We start from the raw sequence: 12,263 nt of genomic DNA on the forward strand, positions 1-12,263 counted from the left end.
CATTTTGCAACATTCAGCGGGCGGCGAAAGCAGCGCCCGAGAGCTCGAATGCAAACCCAAATTGCAAATGCTTCTGGGCTGCCGAGAGCTCAGTGCCAAGAGATCCTCCGCTCCATCCCGGGCCAGGAGCATGGAGCAGGGCTGAACGGAAGTTCGACGCCCAAGTGGCAGTGGCGATAATAGCGCCCTGCCATGTGCGCTAAAGTATTAGCATATAAACATGCACACTCGCAAACGGCGGGCCGCAAGAAAAACTTTTGACTGCAGCGGCGCTATCAGGAGACACATAAATATGAGAGCGCCAGCGGGGCTTGAGAACAGCACTCGGAGAAAGTCCTTGCTGGCTATAAATAAATATATGTAGTTGTATTTATGGGACATCAATTAAGCTAAAAAATATATAAAGTCATTAAAAAACTAAAGTTACGGAAGTCATAAAATACATAGAATGGAGTATTCACTGGATAACCAAAATAAACCAAGCTAGAAGCTAATTCTAATTTATATTTATTCTAATTTGGCTACCTCATTCTCAATAACCCTTGTCTTTAAAAAGATATATTTTGCTCTCAGTGCACTCAAAGGGATAGCCAGGAGAGTGGCGACTTCCTAGGCAGATATATGGAGTGTAAAAGTGTCATTGCCACGCCCATCTCCCACTACCCACGCCAGCCTCTGCCCATGCAACTGCAGCAGAGTGGAATTTGAATATTATTGTCACCCCCACACTCACACAGAGGGCGCACCCGTGGAACAGGCACGAACACAGGTTTACTTGGACAGACCTCGACCTGGAGACCAGAAAGGAGATAGAAGCGGAACCAGGGCCAGACCAGCAGCTACGCCACTATTTAATACTGTTTGTGCGAAATAATAGCCAGGCCCCACGGGGAGAGGGGGGAGGCGCCCCTGGCGGTGCCGTAAATTCAAATTAAGTCGCCCAACTTGCTGACAGTTAAAATCTTGGTAACAAAAATGTGCAGGGAGGCCCACAGGAGAGATCAGCACTGCACTGGGTCGGTCACACTGCGTATGAGTGTTGTCTCCTGCCGGTGTGTGCGCTCCTGTTGGCCTGTCTATGCCCATTTGCATCCGTGTGTGTTAGTTGGCAGTTTGTTGAGCATCACACGCAGTTGGTTTTGAATTTATTGCCGCAAAATGCAGCAGCACAGGTATTCCCCAGAAGTGCAGATGGATTAAGTGAGCTCTCTGCCCCGAGTGTGTTTGTGTGCGAGTGTGATTGCGTTTCATTTTAATTAAATACTTTGCCAAGCTTTCGTGATACGCCAACGGATGGAAAATGTCAAGGCCTTCTGCTCGCATTCACCTTGCTCCTCATCGACGTCCCTGCGTCCCTGAGTCCCTCACCTGCCCGCCCAGCACTTTACCTCATTTCCGGTCGCCTCGAGTGGCCCAGCCAGCGTGGTCAACTTTCATTGCAGCAATTTGGGGTCATCATTGAAATCAATAAACGCCGGCAAAGTGGTTCTAAGTGCGATTTTAAGGCACCGGGGAGTGGAACGGTACGGTGAGCACTTTTCCTGCCCCAGACAAAGTTGAAAGATTTCTCTCGGCCCGAAAAGTTTGTCTGACCAGGTCAGGGAATTGTGTGATGGTGGTGGTGGCGAAGCTCTGAATTATGACGACCAGATGGAGACGGAGATGGTGCTGCCCTGATAGTCTAGTGGCAATTTCTCCAGTCCACACTGTAATCAAAATAAAATAAATTTCAAGAATCGTGTTGAAATGGACTTTAAGGCGGTAACTTCTACTTAAATTTAATATTCATTTATTAAGTTTTACTATAGTGGAAACCTAAATATTTATGCTGACAAAGAAACTATGATTTATGAAATATCATTGCAGGGCATTATCATTTTAGTCAGAAGAATCCATTAGCGACCCTTAGAATCATATGTAGCCTTGATTAGCATCAACAGGCGAGTCTTTCCAGACATATCTGGCTAACATTTAAATTTTTAATTTAGTATTCCGATTTATTAACCTAAATCTAACACAGTAAAAATGCTTTCCGAATTGAAATGAATGAGTTTTTGGCTTAGTTATGATTGATTTTCTCTATTCGATGATGATCCTATGGCAAACTGCTAGGGTATACAGAAGTTAGTTTCCTTTCTTGTTTTCCTTCAAAAGAAGTCATTGCTTTTAGTATTTTGTTGACCTTCTATAAACAAATATAAATAAATATCTGCTAGAGTGTTAAGAAAAAAGTAAACATTGGATATCATGTTTAGCCTTTTATTGTGCACCATTTCCGTCGCCGTCGCGCTTAAGCTTACAATCAATTCCGGAGCTGATTGCCCACTACACCCGAGCGTTTAATAATAAAACTCAATTTCATCCTGAGCCCTTTGTGCCTCGTCTTTCTGAGAGCTCGGCCGGAAATTTGAAGCCAATTAAAAATGCATTCAACGGCAGCGCGCCAGGAAATAAGTGGCAAAAGAAAAATGAAAAGACAAATTGACAGGCGGTCGCCGGGGATGAAGAATGCGACCTGAGCCCCGCTCCTTGACTGCGAGAGCCCCGGACAGCTCAAGGACGAGTGGGAGAATCTCGGGCCCCTGTCTCGGCCACGATGCATCTTTCATGGAAATAAATATGATTGCTGTGATCCGCTCAATCAGTCAAATGGACCAAATCGAGTATTTTAATCATCGCCGGGTCGGACCACAAACATTCTCTGGCACTGCCACAAAGGCGAGTACTTGACGGGAGCATTAAAAGGATTGCAGGGCAAACAAAGGTAAGGACCGGGTGATGGGCAGGAGGTGGCTTTTAAATCCGAGGCCCGCAGGTGAGGGGTGTGAATTTACCGGAAAAGTGCACAAGAAACGCCACTTTACATGCCAAATCGTAAATATTTCGCCATGAAAACAGCACCAGTGCCTGGCAGCCTGAAGTAGAGTGAAGTCGTTTCATTTTTGCTGATATTTTTTTTTTTTGTTGTGTGTTTTTTTTTTTTCATTTCCACCTGTAACGGCAACGGCAACTGTCGCCCCGGCAATGGCAGTACGCATCGAGTGTGAATGAAGTGCGCTCTCGGGCGCTTTGCGGCGTTTTGCCGGAGTAGGAAATGAAAAACACTGGAATAATACACAGCACAGAAATGCCGCTCCAAATGTGTTTTTTTTTTTCTTTCTGTTTTTAGCACACTTCTCTATGACACTTGGTGGCCGACAGTGAGGGGCTGGAGATGATGCTTGTCGAGCAGGTTGCCTAATGGCAGCGGCCACGGGCGCCACCTGATGAACCGACTAGGCGATACTTAGTTAAAAGCGAATTAAAACCAGAAAAATGAGTTACAAAATAAAGTGTAAGAGCAGCACAAAAAATAAATTGTAAATAAATGTATTCAGTTGAAGAATACCCTTGTACTAGATGCTACTTACTCAGTAACTTATACTTACTTGTTGGTTATTCATTCGCAGTAATTTTTACTGAATGCACTTCTTTAAAGCCTCATCATACCCAACTCACATTATGCTAGAGAGAGAGCCACCCAGAAACTGACACCTCGTAATTATGTGATGCTGTTTTTAGCAGCTAAAAGCTGTGCGTTACTCCGATAATGTTTCTGGAGCTGACGTTGACAGTCAAGAGCAGCCGAGTGCAACGTAATATTCAAGGTATCCCGGGCTAGACTTTAATTGTGGAAGCCACAACACTCTTAAAGCTGCTTTGATTCGGAAAAATAGACCCGACTTGGCCTGAAAAACTTACCTAACTGCAGCTTCTTCCTGGCCTCTATTTACTTGCCTCACATACCTTGGCCTCGGCTGGCCGTAATCAATTTAGACGCTTCACCGGCTGAGTGTTGGTGTGAGCTGTGGGTTTCTTGAGCATATCCCTTTCTATCTGTGGCGGTAGATCCTTGGAACAAAGGGCCACCACTGCCCTGCGCCTGGGGACAGGAAATGCATCTTGGCCCGGGCAGCTGGCAGCTGGCTGAACTCCTTGGACTTGGCCCATGGAGCGGCCCTTTCATGCTGTTGTTCATTTTTGACATAAACATTATGATGCATTCGGTTCAGTAATTTTTATTGTATTTTTTCCCAGCCTGCCGCTGCCTCCGCCGTCTCAACTTTCCTCTGATTTCCCCGAGTCGAACTGAGCTGCCCGCGAGCTGTTTCGATGTGCCTGGGAAATGCTTTTGTAGAGACGGCTGCCGCCCCTGCTGCCTGCTTTAATATAACCAACGATTCCCGAGAGCTTTTGTGGTCATTTTGCTTTTATTAAAAAGTACCCTCAAGTATGGCATTGCTGCAGTTGTTTATTATGTGCAAGATTTCTATGCTGGCAAGGAAAATTATTATTGTGCTTTTGCCCATACATATATAGATTTATGTGCGCTGTTCATGTGTGTTCTTGGCCCTTTACGCACAATAAATAATGCACAATATGGCCGGGGGCAGCACGACTATGGACCGCACTCCTCAAGATGGACCTACGGACGGACGGACTGACGTTCGGCTATTCTCTAATCAAACAAAATTCAATCACTCGAAATTCATTGCATACTTTTCAACGGTCGCCGAGGGCAGGGGATGATTTACAGTGCCTTTTATTATTCATGTATTTAAGGACTCGTGCGAGGGACTTTGGAGAATTCGCTTTTTTGTGATTTCATTTTGTTTGATTACTTGTTGTTCTTGTCAGGATTTTGCTGCTCGAGTATGTATGTTCTTGTGTACTTCCTTGTTGGCTTTTGCGTATGCAAATCCCCAAAAGCTCGGCCAACTGGCTGGGAGATAAGTGCATTTGTCAGTCATTCAATTTGCGTCCCGCTCGCTCGGAGTACGGGTCCTTGTCGTCGCACGCTTCTCTCCTGGGTGAAACACCAATTGTTTTCATTGATTTTATTTCAGCAATTCCCCTTTTTATACCCATGTGCTGACTTGTTGATGGCCAGCTATTTGACGGTGTATTGAGCTGGCAGCCCGAGCTCAGTCGGAGCCAAAAGAGTGTGACTAACATGTTGGCTGCTTATAATTCCCCGACGTATGTAGCTCTGGCAAAGAATTTCAGCTGAAGAAGAGATATATCGGATGCAATGGCCGTAAATTTAATAAACTACACTGAGGCAAAATGTTGATGAAATTGTTACTAAAATATCAAGACTCAATTTCCTCATATTAAAAAGTTAATTAAAGGTTTAGTTATATTTTTCTTTATGATATACTAATTTCCAAAAAGAAACCCAATTCCTTTTATTTCTCTCAGTGCCCGGCAGCCTGAAAAGTGCAGGCAAAGAAGTAGTTAGGGATCCTGTCATAAGCACCAGCTAATGTCCAACAGTTGGCAGGGATGGCATCCTCTGTTTTTAGCTCTGCTCGTGTATGCGTGCGAAGGGGATGCCGCTTCACTCGTAATTATATTTAATGTTTTTCAGTCAAGGACGTCCTGTTGCTTTCGGAGCAAACTTTAGTCCCATCACCATGACCCTCCGTAAGTTTTCGCAGCGGCTCCTGCCCGTCCGTGTCCGCCTGCTTTTGTATCCTTGCTGGTGCGTGAGTGTGTGTGTGCACGTGTTTATGTGCGTGTTTACACATAATACTTTCATGCTCCTATTAGTGGATTAATGCTGGCCCTTACACCAACACACTTGGGCCAATTGGGTGCGGGCATCCAATTAACGGAGCATAAATCAAATTAACTCCGCTCGGCTGGGACAGAGATTCGTCCGATAGCCGCTGACAGGCGGCATTGATTTGCCAGCTAATTGCCAGAAAGGATTATGCGGCTCTTGCACTCAGTGGAAGACGAGGACGAAGACGAAGACGAGGACAAGAAGGACGAGGCAGCCGAAGCACAAAAGAAACCAGGGCGGGCTGCCTGAATCAACAGAGCAACAAGCAGATAAGACGCCTACGGACCAGATTCTTTGTTTCGGGCGAGAACAAAGGGAATGCCTAATGGCAGATACACAGTCGAGCCATAAATCTTTAATGGCGATATGAGACGACAGCCTATGCCCAGGGCAGATTAAAGGCTTTTAATTGTGAGGGGCGTGCCTGCAATCTGGCGTCCCTCTCTGAAACGGGGCTTACACGGTTCATCAATCTTTTCAATCGGCGAACAGAGTTGAGCTCCCACCGGGTACATTTCCTAATTAAGCCATCGGGCTAATTGTGATTGAACATTGCGCATACGCAACTTCAAGCGAATATTACGCATACGCCCCGTATAGGGATTTGCAGTCGGAGAGCATTCTAGGAATATTCAGCGATTTTTAGCTGGGTGCACCTGTGGTTGAAATGTTTACACATGTCAGCCTGCGGTTTAATGTGTTCGTGATACGCGCCATTATGCGAGAGCCCGACGAATATGAATTTTAAATATCTGCTGCCCTGCGAAATCAGTCTGTCCCTCTGACTGATTTCGCAGGCCTGGCCCACACGCATAATGCGCTTAAGAGCTACAGCTGTTTGTGTGCCTGCATAATTAAAACCCAAATAAGAGGTTTTGTTTAGCTGTGCAATTAAAAGTGGAGTGAAATGGCAGCTGTAGTTTCGCAGCACAGAACTGATTGATGGTGCTGAAGGTCTATGGATTTATTAAAAGTATCTCAAGATCCCAAGATGTGCATACCTTTGGCTTTCCGGTACATAAATGCAATTAGCTGCGCTGCTCGGCAGCGCTGCGGCAACTTTGGCAGGCATCTGGCAAAGTTTCGCTAACAAAAATTGAAGCAACTCGAAACTTGCCAAAATTGCTTTTATAATGCGCAGCTTAAGCCGCCCCGCGACTAGGCTAATAGGGCGTGAAATGGAATGAAAGCGGGCGAAGACAAAAATTTAATTTACGCCCGAAAGTGTGGCGAATTAAATTCAAGCCCGGCATGTGAGCAGTACATTTTTCAGCTGCCTCTGCAGCGACACAAATGGCAACAAACTGTCAGCGGCAGCGGCCGAAAGGAGCCCGTCCTATCACCCTCGCAACACATGCATAAATGCGGCTCCTGTGAAGAGTTGATGGAGGGGATGCTGCAGAACCGCAAATAAATTCAACAGCAGGCAGTTAGCTTACATTTTCTGGGAACCGCAGGAAACACACCCCAACACACACTCCAACCGCACGCTTACACACATACCCCATTCAGTGAGTAAGAGAAATGTTAGACGGTAGTTTCGGACCGGCTCCCAGATTTTATTCACAGCTCTGGCCGCTGCAAATAAAACACTCTCGACTGCCACTGCATGCAAAAATGCTCAAATTATTTATTTAAATTTGCGCAGACTCAAAACGACAAATGGGACAGCTTCATTGAATTAATCACAGGCAAAGCAAACTCTGCCACAACTATTCAATTTTCGACTTTCATGCTCTGCCAAAGGCCGCAAATTCAATTAGAGCCATTCGGGTCCGGTTCACTGGACGTTGATGGGCCAATCGATGGCATCTAAATAAAGAGATAATAGATAATGCCATAATGTCTCCATCAACTGAGCCGAAGTCATGTTTCAATTGCAATTACTCGCCTGTGACTTGTCACTTCCTGTGGTCCCCGTTTGCTCGGACACAATGTTGGCGATTAAAACTGCCAGCCCTGGCTTAATTATTGCAATTAGTTTCGGCAGGAGCTGCTCCAGGCGACCGGTTGACCCAGATTGTGTCTCGAGCTGGACAATTAAATTGTAAACACATTTGTTTGGACCATGCTGAGCAGTCTCCTCCGAGTCAGGGTCAAGGCTCGGGCCATTCATTAGCCGGCTTAATGTGCTTCCGAAATGGATATTTATGTGTGGCAGTAGCATTGCATAAGCAGGCCAAAAAATATTCGCCATAAATCTCGATAACTTGCATTTGCATCTGTGGGCTGCAGCAGACTTCCACTCCGACGGCTGGCTGGCAACCCTGGCAGCCGCGTGCACTCAGCTAAATGAAAACGTGCACGATTTTTCCAAATAGTTTAGTGCCAGGCAGCATGAAGCGTGTTATTTTATCTCTCGGCCCCTCCGCACACAGGCAGCCGCATAAAGTAGGAGGCAGCGAGCGGCAAGATGCCGCAAAAGTAAAGCAGGTTGCAGCAGCAGCAAAAGCAGAAGACAGGCACCGCATATCAAGCAGGGGGTGGGGCTGGGTTTTGGGTCGGAAAAGCGTCCCAGTCCTTTATAAGAGTATTTTTTGTTTCGTCTTTCGTGGAGCGAAAGTGTTGTGGCAAGACAATGCCGAGCAGAAGTTTAAAGCAGCTGCTGCAGGTCCCGCCATCCCTCCCCGAGAGAAGCTGCTCCTGCCGCCCGTCCCGCCCACTACGTCAGGCAGTTTCGGGGCTGCCATGTAGGTCGGCTGTGTGCCATGCTTAATTTGATCATTTATCAACTGTGAAATACATGAGCTGCCTGCCAGCGGCCCTGCTCCGCTCCACTGACAAATCTAAACAGGCATGTAATCATTTCAGCTGAGGTCTTAATGCCGCAACGCAGCGCCGACACTGCCTGCAGTCATAGTCGTAGTCAGTTAGTTAAAGTCCGCATATTCCTTTGGCTTTCGGCTCCCTCCATTATCATGGTCCTCCTCCCAGCGCAGCTCCCCCTTTGACAGTTGTGTGCATGTTCAACGCGGCGTATGCGCAATATTTAGAATGCATGCTCGCTTTGTTGTCGCAGCTTGAAGGAGCATTTTCAGAGGACTCTCAGCCCTGGTTTCGGCATCGGATTCTGCGGCTGCAGCTCGGAATTATAAATGACAGCGTTGATTAAAATGTATAACAATGCGTGTGTCTAGACTTGATATCCGAGGGTTCTTGGGCTGGGGCGGGGTAATAAATTGAAATAAATAATAAGAAGGGAAGCTAACTTTGGGAAGCCGAAGATTGCATACTCTTGAATTCATTTCTATTCAAAAAAAGCACATTATTATTTGGTTCTCTATGATTATTTTAAAGTTAAATTCATTAATTGCTGAATATCTATAAATTCAAATGAATACGTTGAGAAACACATTCCTGGAAAATACGTAACGTAAAACCTAAATCATTTCATCGAGATGGTTTTTTATTGTCTGTGGAATGAGCCACTCTTTCTGAGATATATTTTAAATGTTTACAGCCTGCTTCGCTTCGCATTTGGTCTAATTCTCGGCACTTTAGCCAGTTCCTTCTGACCCTCAAAGCTCAAAGTGGCCGCCAGCGCGTCAACATAACATTTTTCGCTTTATAAATATTTGAACGCTTAAAAGCTGGCAAGGACCCGCCAGGAAGGCACGAGAGCTGCAACTGCATTTGAAAGCAGCGGCACAGCACTCGCAGCCAGCTCCTCTGGCTGTTTCGGATGTTTTGGCCAATTTCCCTACTTTCCCCAGTTTCCCCCGGCCGCCCGGGTTTCCGGCTCGGGGAGCTGAGGCGATAATCGCATGAGGTTGAGCGTTTATTGGCCTCGCTTATGCTCATAAAAGTCGGCCAGGCGAGTGGACTGAATCCGGGGGATTCTGTATTCCGGCTGCACTGCATCCGCTTTGCACGCTGGAGATTTGGGGCGGCTAATTGGAATTTGTTGCTGGCAATTAGAGTCCTTGCAGGCCAAAAAGCAGGACAAAGAGCAGCGCAGCAGCTGACACTTTAAGGCCATTGAGGATCGCATTTGCATTAGCTTGTGCAGTCGCAGTCCAATAATAACAATAATGGCAGCAAAACGAGCCACTGGGGCAACCAGCTCCTCCCGACCTTGCTGCGGTGGCTGTGGATGCGGATTCGAATTCGGCATTAGTTTGCATTATCCTTGGCGGGGGTGCCGCTGGTTGGCTGGTAATATTGTTATTGTTGGCATTATTGCGCTCAATGTGGCACAAAAGTTCGCTGCCTCCCTGCCTCTGCCTCTGCCAGACCGCAAAGTTGCTACCCAACTTTCCGCTGTGCCTGCTTGACATATAAATTTTAATTTCTGCCTGCCTCCCCTCGACTAGAAAGTGGAAGCGGAACTTTGCGGGCAGCCGCACAGCACAACGCAAAACAACGCAGGAACAAACACAATCTGGAGCTGAAACTAAAGTTGCATTGGCCACACTCGAGAGCAGCTGGCAGGCCCTGGAGTGGCCACTCCAGGACGAAGAGGGCCGTCCAGCGGCGGCGGTTCAAGGTCCTAGCCCCGGTACCAGCATCAATTTATGAAGCCGCAGGCCTGGCCAGCACACAGACCCAAGGACGACGGACTGACAGGCGGGCCTCGGAGCCACCGCCAGCAAAATGTAATTTATTGAGTCTGACGCTTGTCAGCGGCGTGTGAAGTGGCTGCCACCAGCATCTGGCAATTTATGTGGGCCAAGTCCGCCTTTTGGGCCAACTTTCCGCTTAGGCTGCTCTGCTGCCGAACCCTTTGAGACAACTTTTGGGCTCAACCGGAAATGAAAAGCAATGGCAAACATTTGCAGAAACTATAGGTGGGGCCTTTAATAAGATTGCCAAGTTAACGTTTGGCTTCTCAAGATAAGTACACACAGAGAAAACAAAATTTTGCTTAAAAAAAGAATACAAATATTTTAAAATAAGCCTAGCTTAGAGAAGAGTAAAATGTGACAAAACTATACTATTACATAATTTTTTATAAAATATGTTTTAAGTAAATATTAAAGATAATACTATAGCAGGCCTAGTCTCAGATAAAGTCGCCAACTTTTCTCTGTCTCATATTCTCTGGAAAAGGAGCCGGAAAAGCAGAACGACACATTAAACACCCCCCGCTCTTCCGGGCCCGTCAGCTGCTATCTCCATCTGAAGAAGGCACTCCTACTCTCGCTCCTGCTCCGCCATGTCCTGGAGATGTCCTTTTGGAGCGGAGCCCGCAGCCAAGTCGAAAGACAACTGCGGCTTTTATTGTTTCCGCTGTTGACATTATCACGGCAGCGACACCTGCCGGGCTGGGTCGGCGAGCATTTTATTGTTTTGTGCTTGATGCAATGTGACAGCATGTCCTTATACCACTCGGCTCCCTTGTCCTTGCGTGCGAGGACCGCCGACATTTGCACGCCTCCGTCAGTCAATATTGCGCATTCGCCGCATAGTCCCATTAAGATAATTAAACGGCGTCTGCAACAGTTGGCCGAGGGATCAGTCGATAAACATGCAAAGCGCAGCAACAAGTCACAAAAATCAGACGAGAAGTAAGACGCTCCATTAACCGACTGCCGCTGAATAATTAGACAGCTTCCGCACTCGTTTCCGCTTCCGGTGGCGCTTGCTCGCATAAATTACACCCGATACTAGGGGGCAGCTGGGTGAAAAAAGCAATCGGGCAGACGCCAAGTAAGATCCTTAAAAAATCAAACTCCCAGCTGCCGCTGCGGTGGGCTTTCCCAAGGACAAGAAAGGGCGAGAAGCCCGCTTTTGTCATCGCCAGTTGGCGGCAAATTGTGATTTAGTGCGCGGCACTTCTTCTCAGTGCCGAATCAAAAGCGCATAAATATTGCCAGCCCGGGTTGCCGCATTGATATCATTTACATTTCCGTCGAAAGCGTTTACGCGCCTGTCGCTGTACGTATTTATTATGCATTCCGCTGCAATCGAGGCCATTTTTTGCGCACGCTTCCCCACCCTTCAGAGCCGCACTCAATTACGTATGCGCGGTGCCGGGGCAAAAACTGCTAACTGAAATCCATCTAAATTACTTCTGAACGATGATTGGATGCCGATTAAAAAGATGGCAAATTGAGCACTACAATTTAATTACCAAAATTGACGGCAGCAATTTCGGGCAAACCGAACCAAATTGCCCGGCGTAACCAGGCGAAATGCCCGGCATTTTCGGCAGTCAGACAGGATTCGAAGCTGTGATATCGAGCAAAGGGAATCCAGGCAGACTTTACCAAATTCTGAAAGATCCTTGATTTGTGATGGGCTGGATAGAAGCTGATGCCCATCGAAATTAATCCCCCCTGACAAATGCGTATTAGGGACTCAGAGGCCATCACCTCGATTGGCCCAGCCTGATATGCTCGGCTGGCAGGCAGATCAGAAATGTTCCGGCCATCAACTCAGCAATGCAAACGCTTGCATTTTACGAGAACTGTTTATTTGGAATGCAACGATGCATTGTTGCCACACCGATCCCATTTTCCACGTCAAAGGGACAGCAACTCCAAAAAGAGAGTCCCGAAAAGAGGGCCCATAACCATTTTTTATGCAACGCTTTTTGCGGTTGCCGTTAACGCTGATTTATGAGTGTTAAGTTAATTTGGCCTGCCAGTCCCCGTGGGACTCAGCCCGCGCACCCTCACCTCGGCTGCAGTCCCAGGACCCGCCTCTTCATCAT

The sequence above is a fragment of the Drosophila kikkawai genome, chromosome 3R (assembly GCF_030179895.1).
Source record: "Drosophila kikkawai strain 14028-0561.14 chromosome 3R, DkikHiC1v2, whole genome shotgun sequence".
NCBI lineage: Eukaryota > Metazoa > Arthropoda > Insecta > Diptera > Drosophilidae > Drosophila > Drosophila kikkawai.